The sequence below is a fragment of the Tasmannia lanceolata genome, unplaced genomic scaffold, assembly GCF_043159265.1.
Source record: "Tasmannia lanceolata isolate RefF3 unplaced genomic scaffold, GAP_Taslan_0.1 ptg000006l, whole genome shotgun sequence".
Classification (NCBI taxonomy): Eukaryota; Viridiplantae; Streptophyta; class Magnoliopsida; order Canellales; family Winteraceae; genus Tasmannia; species Tasmannia lanceolata.
Window position 1 is genome coordinate 160,600 of NW_027518683.1, and position 14,434 is coordinate 175,033.

At 38.5% G+C, this 14,434-nt stretch overlaps 1 pseudogene; it reads left to right on the top strand.

Annotated features, from left to right (window-relative positions):
- Window positions 1–3,136: 3,136 nt before the first annotated feature.
- On the top strand, window positions 3,137–6,456 carry LOC143878099 (DEAD-box ATP-dependent RNA helicase 31 pseudogene; annotated as a pseudogene).
- The last annotated feature ends 7,978 nt before the right edge of the window (window positions 6,457–14,434 follow it).

The following is a 14,434-nucleotide window of genomic DNA, read 5'->3' on the forward strand; positions in this document are numbered from 1 at the left end:
TTTTTTATAAAATTCTTCGAACCCACCTTGTTTGAATAGGCCTCGATGAAAATAGGCCTTTCCGATAAAATAATCTCCATAGGACGATCCTAACCCTCCAATCTATTGACGGACGACACCATATGTAAACCTCTACTAGAATCATCCTAGTAGAGGTTTATACACGTCCATTTTAACCTCCACAAATTGAAATGTTATAATGATCCTGTGGAGATGATTTTTTGGGTACACCCTATGTCTGTCAGGGCCATCAAATGATTGCTTTGATCATCCAAATAACATGGGACCACTGTGTTTTTGGGAACACCATATCTATATATTGGATTTATACGCGTCCATTTTAACCTCCACAAATCTAAGGGTTAGGATGATCCTACGGAGCTGATTTTTTGGGCACACCCTATCTATGGCAGGGCCCATCAAATGAATGCTTTGGATCATCCAAACAATGTGGTCCCACTGTGTTTTTGGTCAGCGGACTAGAGAAGGTTCTCTAGCCGACCGACTAGAGACACTTTCCTCATATGAGCAATAGCAATTTATGTCGATAGCTGTTTTACTCTAATAGGGAAAAATAGTAAAATTAGCACAAGAAGAAAAACAAAATTTTGAAAAACTTGTAAATTCAAACGAAAAGTAGAAAAGGAAGAAGATTAAAAGGTAAAAGGAAAAAACAAAATTTTAACTTTGTCCAAGAAGAAGAAAAAACACAAAAAAAAATACGAAAAATACGAAAATTCGGGCAAGAAGACATTCATACGTCAATACACGGGATACCATACTAGTAATGTCCAGAGCCAACTAAACACATGCACTAACTAACACTGACAATAAATTAAGATATGTATTAATATCTCTCTATGCTATCTCTTGAATTTCTAGTGCCTATATATATATACAATAAGCTGGGATGAAAAGAGGAGAGTTTTTTTTATTTTTTTGAAAATTACGTGAGAATTACACCTCACATTTTTTGACTTTTTTGAACAAATGCACCCATTCAACTCATATAATTTCAATCCTACCCCCTCCTTTATGCTTTTAACAAAGGCACCCATTAAAGCCCTATAATTTCGATCTTACCCCCCTCCTTTATGGTTTTTTAATTAAAAAACTATAGGGTGATCTTGACCATCCGATTTAAGATAAGAGGAATTATGGAAACATCCATAGATTGGAGGGCTCGGATCGGCCTATGGAAATGATTTTTGGGGCATAACCTATTTATGTTGTGTTCCATCACATGGACGGTTTGGATCAACCCATGACGTGGTCCGTACAGTTCTTTGTCGGCTCGTGCATCGCACGGGTTTTTTACTAGTATATATATATATATATATATATATATATATATATATAGTAGAAGAGAAATTAGAGAATTTTTTGAATTTTTTAAAAAATCTGTCAATTTAACACGTCAGTGTGCAAGGTATTTACGCTTTTTTGCCCTCCCACAAATCTGTATATACTAGCTATGGGACGGTGAAAATGACATTTTCTTCTCCTTTTTTCACCCACTACAGATATTTCTCTGCTCCTCACCCACTACAGATATTTCTCTGCTCCTTATTTCAGAGATATTTTTATACAGATGTCCTCCATTCCCCTCTCGGTCGTCAGAGATATTTTTATACAACTCTCTTTCTCTAACCTCAGATGATAACCATAAACACCATAGCATCCTCTCACCTCAAATCAAAACCCTAAACGTATTAAACCCATTCACGTCAACAATCTGAGACGGGGCTTAGCTTAGGGTTATCAATTGCAGCAAGTTTCAGGAAATCAAGGGTTTTCAGTTCTGTTTCGTTTCCCTCTGTGCTCGAACAATCTGAGACGGGGCTTAGCTTAGGGTCTGAAGCTTTCCTTGGAAATATCGGCCAACCATTCTCCCCCAGAAATCAGCATGTCGGTGTTCTTCAACCGCTTCAACTTCTTGCCTGGAATGGTGAGTTTCACAGCTCCTCTAAACCTTATTTCCTGGCTATAAAAAGCTTTAGGTTTGGTTTAATCCCATTTTAATTTAGTCTATTAGGCCCTGTTCTTTTTAGATTGATTTTCACGATATATTATCGTAATATAATTCCCATCCATCTTAGAATTCCATTTCTCTTCCTTTCCGTTTTTCCTTTCCTTTTTTTTTCTTTTTGGCTGTGTTAGTGGGGTTTAGTTGTTCAAATTAATTGGTACTATTATCAGCATTAAATCTGTATATTAATTGTATTCCTAAGATGGATTAAGAAAAAAAGTTGGAAGGTAGTGGTAGGATAGAAAAATCGATAAATAGAATTTGAATATTTTGGCCTTTTAAATGCTATCTTCTTCTACTTGGATTTATTTAGTTTATTTTCTAGCTTTTCTTTCTTACTGTTACTAATTCAATTTTGTTTCTCACAACGATATGTAGAAACATTTGGATTGACCCGCCCAACTACTTGGGATATGCTTTGGGACGAGAAGAAGAGGCATAGGTAGAAGAGATTTTGAAGAATGTTAGCAATCCAGTATATGCTATTCTTAGTGTTCTTGAGAAGTATGCCAGCCTCAAATCATATTTCCCTCCAAAATTTCAAGTAACCATATTGTGTTTGATGAGAATTAAAAATTCATATTTTCTGTATGCTAAACCAAATTTTATCACTAAGTCTCTGTTTCTTTCAACATAAAAATGGAGGAAAATTTTGTTTTATGTTGTAAAAATGAACGTAAAACAAATTTTACTTCCATTTTTACGTTGAAAAGAACGGAGCCTAAATGAATATACAATCTTTTTCATTTCAGGTACGTTGAGATTCATGTGTTATATATTACTAAAACAAAATTGCATCTTTCAGATCGCTGGTCCATCTTGGTCATCCTCTGTGCTAACTTTTGGAACCTGAGCACATGTTTGCATAAATGTCTGTCCGTGCCCATATCTATAGGCCTCATATTCTTATGAATTGACGTTTATTTTCAATTGGATAAAGACAAGTTAGAAAAAAAGTTCTTGATTCATTTGCCCTGGCTTTTGCTTTATTTATTGGAAACTATATGTTGGTATTGCATGAGCTTTAGACCCATCAACCCATATTCAGTTGCATGATTAAATTTTTAATACAGCAGCTGTTGCTATCTCTGTTAAATTTGGGGACCAATGGAAACATTTGACAATAGGTCATTTTATGCTTGTGATTCTGCATATTGGGCAGCCTATGTTTTAGGAGCACTGCAACTAATTGTGGTGGTGAGTAAGGATCACTTATCAGGTCTGCCGCATTTCATATTTTTTGTAATTGATGTCATAATTTTCGATCATGCCATTAGTATATATGTTGGTCCATGCCCAAACTTCTCAGACAGATCCCATACACGCATTCTGACATTAGAATTTCTACTTTAGTTTCTTTTAATGCGAAAGAATATCTCTTTCTCCATTAACTTTTGTATGTTTGCCTATGACATGATGCTACCAGGCTACTGAGTTTATCAATGTTACTTTGGTAACTTCTGCCTTGCTAGATCATGCCGTGCTCAATGTCTATTACATATCCAATTGTCTTGGTATTGTACTCATGAGATATAAGTATTTAACAATTATCATTTTCTGCCACTAGCTCTTTGATTGAACTGACATTTTTTAATGCAGCTTCAAGATAAAGTAATTGTTCCTGATTTTAAGAGTGCGGATGTAGACACCCCATTTTGACCGAACCCCTTTTGCACTTGATTTGATTAAAACCCGAGTAAATCTATGATCTGGTGACCCAAATTCTTCCCTAGGGTAGGTTAGAGACCCATTTAGGTCCCTCTAAAATTTCAAAAAAATCCGTCGCGATTTGCCTAGCGAACAAGCGAGGTAGGTAGCTTAGTGTAAAATGGTGTAGCAGAAGGGGTGCGCATTATCCTGGCTGGGAGGTGGCCTGGTGGAAATAAAGCATGTATAATCTGCAGGGAGGGGTGTCCCTGGGTAATGGAAAAGGATAAGAATTTATTTCTTAATATTTCATTAAGACTTTTACTTGTGGGCCACTCATTTTGTTATAAATCAGTTAAAATACACATGAGGCTTGTCTAATAAACTAAAGGGGGTTAAAAATTAACCATTTTTCTATAAATAGATGGTCACCTCTCTCTTTTGGGGACTTTTGATTTTCGTTCTTTTATTTTTTAGAGAGAGAAGCTGTGAGGGTTTTAGAGAGAGAATTTAGATCTAGAAACCTAACTCCTTTTTCATCTTCTCCGGCAAGAATCCGATCGGATTCTGGTCACTTCCTCGCCATCGGCATACTCTTGTGTTCCGATCAAGACCTTCTTTGGTCAAATTCCGTTGGAGATCTACCGGTGGAATGCAATCCACACACTTCAGGAGAAGGTCAATTCGGATATCACCGCGTTAAGAAGAAGCAAGGAGGCGGAGATGTATGGGCTTTTCAACATGCAAGGGCACTGCGGCGAGGGGAGGAGGAGTTGAATCAGGGATTGAGGGATAATGAGGGGAGGGTTTTCAACAAGGGGAATTTCAAAATTGACGATGTTTTCGAGCCTTGTGATGCTCTGTCGAATCAGATGCTCGATTCTACAGCGGCGGATTTGGCAATTGAGGATTTGATCTATTCATTGGATAAGGCCGTGCGGGGAGGGTCAATCCCATTTGATTTGTATTTAAAGGATATCAGATTGCTCTCTCGCGAGCAGTTCTTTAGCCGTGCCATGGCTGCAAAGGTTAGGGCTGCACAGATGCAGGCTCAGGTGTTGAGTATGGCGGTGAGGGCATCACAATATGATTCTGTGTTCGTATTATGTACAATTGGCTGTGATATATCTCCATGGGCTCAAACATTCAAGGAAATGGTGCTTTCTATGACATATTTTTGAGTTCTAGGAGAGATTTTAGCACTTGTGGGAAGTTGATATTGTAGAAAATTTTCCATCGCTGGCATCTCTTGGAGAATTGCCTTATTAAGGATTTTGATGAATCTCGGTCAATTGCTCAAAGAAAGTTGTTTACAGCAGCTCCGAGAAGAGGAAATTGACTCAAATCTTTTCAACAGAGAGAGAAGAAGAATCAAAAGCAAGACTAGAGGAGGCAACTCTACCTGTCATACTTGAAGGCAAGGATGTACTGGCCAAGGCAAGGACCGGCATTGGAAAGACTGTAGCATTTTTGCTTCCTGCAATTGAGGCCATTGTAAAATTGCCTCCTCCTGATCGTGATCAAAAGAGACCCCCAATAAATGTGCTTATTATATGCCCAACTCGAGAGCTTGCAACTCAAGCTGCTACAGAGGCTAATGCACTGTTGAAGTATCATCCATCTATTGGTGTCCAAGTTGTAATAGGAGGCACAAGATTACCCCTGGAACAGAAACGCATGCAAGCATACCCTTGCCAGATTCTTGTAGCTACACCTGGAAGGCTTAAAGATCATATTGAGAATACACCAGGATTTGCAACTTGTCTCAAGGGCGTAAGAGTGCTTGTTCTTGATGAAGCTGACCATTTATTGGATATGGGATTTCGAAGAGATATTGAAAAGCTCATTGCTGCTGTTCCCAAACAGCGACAGACACTTCTATTTTCTGCTACAGTTCCAGAAGAGGTCCTTCAAATTTGTTACATTGCTTTGAAAAGAGACCATGAATTTATCAATACAGTTGAAGAGGGTAGTGAGGAGACGCACTCACAGGTTACACAGATGCATTAAGTTGCTCCGCTAGACAAGCATTTTTCAATACTATATGGAATTCTGACACAGCATATTTCAGAGGATGTTGACTATAAGGTTCTTGTATTTTGTACGACTGCAATGGTCACAAGACTTGTTGCCAACCTTCTTTCCGAGTTGAAACTGAATGTGAGGGAGATCCACTCTAGAAAGCCACAGAGTTACAGAACCAGAGTTTCTGATGAGTTCCGAAAGTCTAAAGGTGGATGTGCCGACTGATAGAGAACAATATATTCATCGACTTGGTAGAACCGGTCGGGAAGGTAAAGAAGGGAACAACATATTGTTGCTGGCACCTTGGGAGGATTTTTTCTTAGCTACTGTCAAGGATTTGCCAATGACAAAGGCTCCATTATCTCCAATTGATCTAGACACCAGAAAGAAAGTAGAACGAGCACTATCCCATGTAGAGATGAAGAACAAAGAAGCAGCTTATCAAGCATGGCTTGGCTACTACAATTCGAATAAAAGTGTCGGCCGAGATAAGTACAAGCTCGTGGAGCTAACAAATGAATTCAGCAGAAACATGGGGCTCGACAACCCCCATCCATACCTAAAGTTGTCCTCTGCAAGATGGCCTCAAGAGCGTCCCAGGTTTGCACACTAAATAGAGCTGGTGAAACTTGAATAGTGATATCTAGGCCCTGTTTGTTTTGGATTTTCAAATCCAATAATCAGTTTTGAACTCACAATCGGTTCTCAAAATCCGAAACAAACGGGGCCTTATCGATGCTGCTTGCAGATTTTAAAAGGCGATGAAGGCGTTAGCCCAAGCCCATCACTTTAGGGGACTTATTAAGTCCTAGTAGCATTCTCCCCTCTTTTATTTAGTAGGCTATGCCAGCCTTTTAGATGTCTTTAGACACTTGTCCCTTCATTGCGAGGGCTATGAAGGAGTCATCCCGAGCCCATTATTTTAGAGGACTTGCATAGTCCTAGTAATGTTTTCCCTTCTAATCTTTTCTTTATTTTATGAGATTGTTTAAGTCTTTCAGGTTTCTTTCCTTTGTCATTTCAAGCCCATCTCTAGGGGGACTTGCACAGTCCAAATAGCATTCCATTTTCTCAAAAGACTTGCCTAGTCTTTTAGATCCAAATCTTTGGAGACAGGCATTGTCTCATTAATGAATCAACCTAAGTCAACCCCTAGGAGACTACCTCTAGTCTCACAGGTCTTAAACCCTTTTCTAGTCGAAGACCAACTTGGTCTGTCAGTTATCTCATTTTCTTATCATTGTTTGGGCAATGATAAGGTTACTTGGAGCCCATCCTTATGTTTAGGAGACTTGTCCAGTCTTGCTAGCATTTTTTTCTATCCTACCTCTGTGTCTAAGAGACTTACCCAGTCTCATTCTCTTGCTAAACCTCATCTTTGTGCGTCGTTTGGTTTTGGGAGAACACCTTACTCGGCTTGGCAGCATACCCCTACCCTTATGGGTATTGGGTTGCACATTTGTTGCACCCTAGGGCTAGGCAGCAGTCCGGCCCGGCTGGGTGTTTTTCCTTTGCCAAATATGCACAGGGTCTTTTTTTTCCTTATTACTTGTGAGCTTTATTTTTGTTTGATAGTCCACTAGCATAGGAATCCGTCCTTAGTCTAGAGAGTCAGTCCTCTTGTTCAGGAATAAAATTCTATCATCATAGGGGTTAGGATTTTATCCAACCTTTCATCAGATCATGTTCTTCTATCCGCTCTTACAAGGTATAGGATGCTGTCCAACCCTTGCAGAGTCGTGTTTCTGTCTTTTTCCCCCGCAAAGCATAGGATGCTGTCCGACCTTTGCGGGATTCCAGAAGTCTACCCTACCCTTATGATGATAGGATTCTATTCTCTGGTGTCAAAAACATTTCAAAAATACTTGAAAACAACAAAAATATTTCAAAAACACTCAAAAACATCAAAAACATTTGAAAAACCAAAAATCTCAAAAATCTTGAGTCATTAGGAGTAGTTAGAAAATCTGTTTCGAACTACGTTGGCTTGATCCTCTTTCAAGAGGTACGTAGTGCAGCTTGGGATCCACATCCCCAGGTCCAGCCAAACCTTTAAAAGTAAATTTGTCAAACCTTCCAAAAATACAAAAAACTTCTTCAAAACCTTTTTCAAAAGATCTTCCCCTAGGGTTAGGAGTTTGTCCTAGATATTTGGGGTGTTTTAGAGTTAGGGGGCTGTCTTGATTTGTATTGATATGGTGTGTCCTGTCATGTGAGTGTCCCTAGAGTTAGGAGGCATCGAGTCGATCGGTTAGACATTTAGTCGAACTGATGGCTAGACTAGGAAGCATATAGTCAACCCGTGGTTTTCTTTATGATGCACAGCTTAGTTACACATAGGATGTAGGGCCCACCTGCATTAGTTTAAGGCTAACCAACTTGCATTAGTTAGGGCATATAGAGAGTCCTAAAAACTACAATTAACTTGAATTTAAGCAATCGTTCAAAAAGCTTTAAAAATTAGTCGAGTCTAGTGGATCGAGTCTAGGATAGCGGTTCTATATGGTTAGGCATTGTAGTTAGAATAGGCCATCGAACTACGTTGACTCCGATTCTTCCCGAGGCCGGGATACATAGAGCAGCTAGGATGGACGGCCATCTTGGTCCGAGTCAAGTCGCATTAGAGTTAGGATTTGTCTTGTCCTGTCATATATAGGATTGATTTGTGCTTTATGTTTTGATGTGTCTTCTTACTTTCTTGTACTGATACTATACCTTTAGCTGTAGCTTGCATGTGTATGTCCACCAGAACTTAGACACCCATTAGGCATGTCACTCATAACCTAGCTTTGCTTAGGTGACACATTTTTCATTTCATTTTGTGTATGCTTATTTCTTTACCTCAGGAAATGCATGCTTAGGTAGACGATTCCTGAGAATTGTTCCTATTTCATATGATTTTTACCCAAAATTCTTTGGATTTAATAATAAATGGCATAAGAGACCAAGTGCTTGCACTCGGACGAATTGGAGGCACTCTTCGGACCTTCTCCATTTGTAATCAGGCACGAACCCATTCATTTCTGGTTATCCATGGTATACAGAGCATATTTTTTTAGGGATCCATGGCCGTATACCATGGATGGCGACTCTGAGTTTTATTTTTGTTTCGAGAGTTCCTTGGTAGAGCTCTCCTTCACGTGTGGATGATCCAAAGAGGCCGCTGGGGGCTCGTCCCCCACCTCTCTCCCGGATCGGGGTCCACAGCGGATTACACAAACCATTGTGAAAATCATATGTCATCAACTATCTATTATTTGAGACACATTAACTTGCAATGCTTTTGACTGTTGTAGCTGAACTATTTGTCAAGGGAGAGAGTTCAAAGATCACCTGAAAGGCGGAGGAGGGTTGAGTCAGTGCCTCAGAGATCTCAAGACAAGCCCAGTCCTATGGTAAGTTAAGAGACTTTAAACTGCGTCGTGGTCCATGTTTTCTTTTTTTTCGCTTTTTAAGTTCTATCCATGTTGGATCTTCACTATTTGCTCTTTTGCTTTTGCAGGTGAAAGGTTAGGGAATCATATACTTACTGAGGCAGTCACCACCCTGATAATCATTACTTCTACTTCTATGTTCAAGAATATGGATGATCCACTTCTCATTGCTTGATAAAAATTTCAAGAAGCTAGAGTAATTACTTTTTTAAAATTTTAACTGATTTTCTGCCTTGGAATGTCAAGACCTCCTCATTGATTGTAAAAATACAGAGACTAGAAAGAAACATGGTGAATAGATTGAATGATTTTAGCCTTTTTTTTTTTTTGCTTTGTTTTTTTCAAGGTAGGAATGTTTGATGGCTGTTTCACTGATATGCAGATTCAGTTGTGTTATGACTCTGTTCTTTATCACATTCTAAAAGAATATTGTTGCATGTGTTTTAATCAAATGTTATTACTTTTTTCCCATTGTAACACCATTTTCTTCTATGGTCTATATTAATAATGTTACCTTTTAATCGGATTATCGTGTTATTCTTATGATTGTGCTAGCTATCCTGTCCCATGATTGTGCTAGCTATGATGTAGCTACTGCTTCTAGATCCTCTATTCCATTAGGTCAGGATGCCTTTGTAGAGTTTGTTAGTTGGTAGCAGTCTTTACTGAGTTGGTAGCAGTCTTTACTTCAACTGAGTTGGTAGCAGTCTTTACTTCAACGTAGTTCATTCCTAACTTTGAGAAGGCTTATAGATCCAATAGTGTGCCCAGGAAATACAAAGTAAACGAATGATTCTTGAGTTATTGGGCAACCATATTAACCAACATGTCTGTTTTCTGCACAGGGGAGTTGGTTACCCATATTTTATCCATTTTTCAACTGGATTGATCAATTTGCGGAGCATTGTATGATGATTTGGTGTGCTATGGATCTTTCCAGAGTGGACATGAGAGACCTCTTCCTCACCTGTCCAATATGGACTTTGGTCGTTATTCCTTCAACTAGATCTTTTTGGTGATCAACACACATATTTTCAATCCTACCCCCTCCTTTATGCTTTTTAACAAAGGCACCCATTAAAGCCAAATAATTTCAATCCTAGCCCCCATCCTTTATGCTTTTTTAATAAAAAATCTATAGGGTGATCTTAACGATCCGATTTAAGAGGAACAACATATTATGGAAACCTCTATAGATTGGAGGGCTAGGATCAGCCTATGGAAATGATTTGGGCACAGCCTATTTATGTTGTGTTCCATCACATGGACGATTTGGATCAACCCGTGATGTGGTCCGTACAGTTCTTTGTCGGCCCGTGCATCGTACGGGGTTTTTTACTAGTATGTATATATATATATATACACACACATTTTTGAAGGATTAGTGGCAATATTGCATAATAGTTTCTTTTAACCCAAATCCACCACATTAGCAAACCTCGGATGACATCTTGTTAGAATGTATTAGATCAGATCTTTCTACATTCGACCATTGGATTATTGTAATTCAGAATACATAACTAAATAACCACCTACTCTACAACTACAATAATCCAATGGTCAGAACTAGAAATATCAAATCTAATACATTCTAACATGTCAGACGTATTTGGATTGGAAATTGGCATACATCTGATTATAATAAAATATCCCTCAAAAATGTAATTAAATCCACCAATTGACGTACATTGCTGGTAATGAATGTCTAGTGATGATATTGATCTAAGACTGTTGACGAATGTCTGCTAATGTTGATTGACACCGTTTGCCGAAGAGAATTTCACTTGCAAGATGAGTGGAGAAAAGCCTTAGTGGGCTAGATGGAACTCGAGCCTCCATGGGTCATTTTTTATACCTATCCTCATGGAATGTGGTCACTATGGACTGGGCCTTAGTAGGCAAGTGCGGCCTAAGTGGGCCTCGGCGGTTAGTTTTATGTACCGATCCACTTGAATTTTGAATTAAGCTCCCAGTCGGGAACCTCAAGAACTGAGGCACCTCAACTGTGAAGAGTACCTATGTCGGGCAAGCACCTAAAATTAGGTACCTCAACAGAAATAGGACGAAGAAAAAAGAATTTAGAGAAATAAGAGAGATAGAAGGAAGAGACGATGGGTGTAAAATGGCATTGAGAAGAAGATAAAGGAAAGATATTTTAGATGAACATGGCTTAGGAAAAAGAGAAAACTAAGAATAAATAAGAGAAGCAAAGAGAGAAAACTAGAAACTGAATATAACGATGGCAAATCAGGTAGCGTAAGGATTTTTTTTGAGGAGGGTGTGCATATCAAATTTGGGGAGATGGGTTGAGCATCCAAAGATTGAATCGCGGGTTATGTGATAAAAACAGTGATCTATCCCATATGATAAAAAGGCAAGTTTGCAATATTGGAGTACGGCAAGAGCCTTTCTTATCAAAGCAGTTATTATAAGGATCAATTATTGTTGCATGCTGGAGAGTAGAAAAAATGACGAGAAAATGTTGAGTTTTGAAAAAACACTAACAAATGCTACTTTATTAAAAGCTACTTTATTAAAAGAAATGTTGCTAGGGACGAAAATACCCCTCAACTTACTTTAATCTTTCTCTTCTTGGTTTTACCATTTTACTCTTTTACTTGCAGGCTTTACACTATTTCATTTCTAGGTTTTACTCCAACGCATTTTGTGTGAAACGACGAGATTTTCCGGCGATAGAAGCCTTCTTCTCCGGCGAAACATCTCATTTCTCTGGCAGCAGATGCTCCTTTGTCCTGAGGGATTCTGAAGATCAACAACTATGCCTTTCTTGAAAGCCAAGAGCACCGATCTATCAGTGTTTATATCGTCATGTGAGCAAAGGAATAAAATAGAATGGGAAGATGAGAAGGAGAAATTGGATTATGGACATGTTGAGAAACCCCATTTGATAATTTTTTATTGTTTTACTGTGGCTAATGGAAAACTCCACTACCTCTCTTAACTTCTAAACTTGTAAAAGAGATGCTTTGGCAAAGTCATATGTTCATCATTTTCGTGCTATCCAATGGACATCAAATGATTAGTTATTTTCAGAGATCTCCCCCTCTTCTTCTCAACGCAAAAACAAGTACTCGAAGCCAAAACAGGATATTCGAAGCCAAAATTTACTTGGTCGAAGTGAAAAATGTGTTTTCTGTAACATTCGTCGTTGTGTTTTTCGCTTCGACTAAAGTTTTTTAGGCTTCGAATAACTGATTTTTTTGCTTCGACTAACATGTTTTTGGTTGCGACTAAAACTTTTAAATTCCAGTAACATTTGAAACTTTTTTCGTCTTTAACTAATATATTTTAGCTTCGAGAAATATTTGTTGGCTTCGACTATCATTTTTTTTGCTTCGACTATTATTTTTTGGATTCGACTATCATTTTTGCCTAACTTACATTTTGCTTCAAGTACCATTTTGGCTTCCACTACCCTTTTGCCTAGTGAAAGCTCTTTGGGCAACTGATTTTGGCTACAGCCACTAGAAAAGGGGAAATACTTACAAAGATAATGAGATTTTGGATATTTGGAGGAAGAAAAAGAAAATGAGAAAGGGGCGTCTCTAGAGAACTCCTTCTAACCTCTCAAGACAAATGAGCATATGCCGGAGAAATGAAGATGTTTCGCCGGAGAAGAAGGCTTTTATCGCCGGAAAAGATAAAGTGTAAAAACAAAGAAGAGAAAGATAAAGTAAGGTTAGGGGTATTTTCGTCCTAAAAAATTCTTTTTTAATAATGTAGCATTTGTTAGTGTTTTTTCAAAACTCAACATTTTCTCGTCATTTTTTCAACTCTCCATCATGCAACAGTAATTGATCCTTATTATAATATTGGTTTGTGGTTTGCATGCAATGTAGTCGTTGCCATATCGATTTGCGTGTAGTGATAAGGCTCGAGGCTAGTTCTATGGGTTTGAAAAGTGGGGAATAAGAGAAATAGGCTGGTGATGATCGTGTACATCAGAGATAAACGAGTATAAGGGGTGGATTTCGACAGAGCATGATCAAAGTGAGACTGGAATCATTTTACTGTGGAAGCAACGACATAGAGAACGGGCGTAGATTTGGTCGCGCCAAAGGTTGAGTACACCCTGAAATCTGAAGAAAGGGGTGAGTGGATTTGAAGAAAATAAAAGCAAGTAGCAAAATGAGGGAGTTAGGTTTGTGAAGAGATGGTGGGATGGAGCAATGGGTAGGGATGTTACACGTACCATGGCTGGATCTGGATGGACAGTAAGATTCGCCATCGGTCGGAAAGCGAATCTCTTGTGTTGAGATCAGGGCAGTATCGGATGCTCTAATACCATAAAAATGTATGAAAATCATTGGAAAATCAATACCTTAAATCATAGAGCAAAGACCTATCAGAGCATAAGCCAAACAACTGAATCATAGACGGAGAAATAAATCCTCTCCTTTACTTTTCAAAGCAGCTCATCCCTTGTGGCTTTATAAAATAGGAAAAGGACGAATTAATTTCAAACAGCAGTTACGTACAGTCGCAAATGGGTGGCACATTCAAATCAAATCACCACAGGCGGGCACTGTACAAGCAGAAGACAATTTTTGTCGTTTTTCCTTGTTACATTTCATTTTACATTTTCATTTCCTTGCTCTCCACCATATTCCTGCTTCAACTTGGAAGAAGAAGAAAAGAAAAAGGAAGAACAAGAAAAAATATGAAGAAAAAAGAGGAAGAAGGAAAGGAATACGAAGGAAAAAGAAGAATCGATGTTGGAAAAAATAGAAAAATATAAACACATTTGCAGAAGGGCGGGCAGACTTGCAAAAGATTAGGTTAACCCGTCTAGAGATTAGGCCGACCCATCAAAAGATTAGGTCGAACCTATGTTTTATGAGCGCACTCGAACTTTTGACGAGTCGACCTGATTTTTCTGCAACTCAACTTGATCTTTAATTTGGTGGGTCGACCCGATTTTTTGATAAGTCGACCTGATCTTTTGTGAGTTTAGTTTATTTTTTGCAGTTGTGTTTTTTTTCCTTTCATTTTTTTTTGACTTTTTTTGTGTTTAATTGCTTGCTCTTTTTTCCTAGTGACAAAGGAAGACAGTCACAAAACACAAGAAGGCAGCCGTGGCTGAAACAAGGGGTGGACTTATCATAAGCCAATCATGAATCAATTCTTTGGTGGTCCCTACTCATAGGTGTCATATCCGAAAAGTTGTAAACATGGCATGATCCTAACGGGTGTGAAAATATGCTAGTTCTTCTAAGCTCATTTTGAAGCAATTGGTCAAATAGTTAAAATGATCTGATGGGGCTAAAAATGTAAGGTT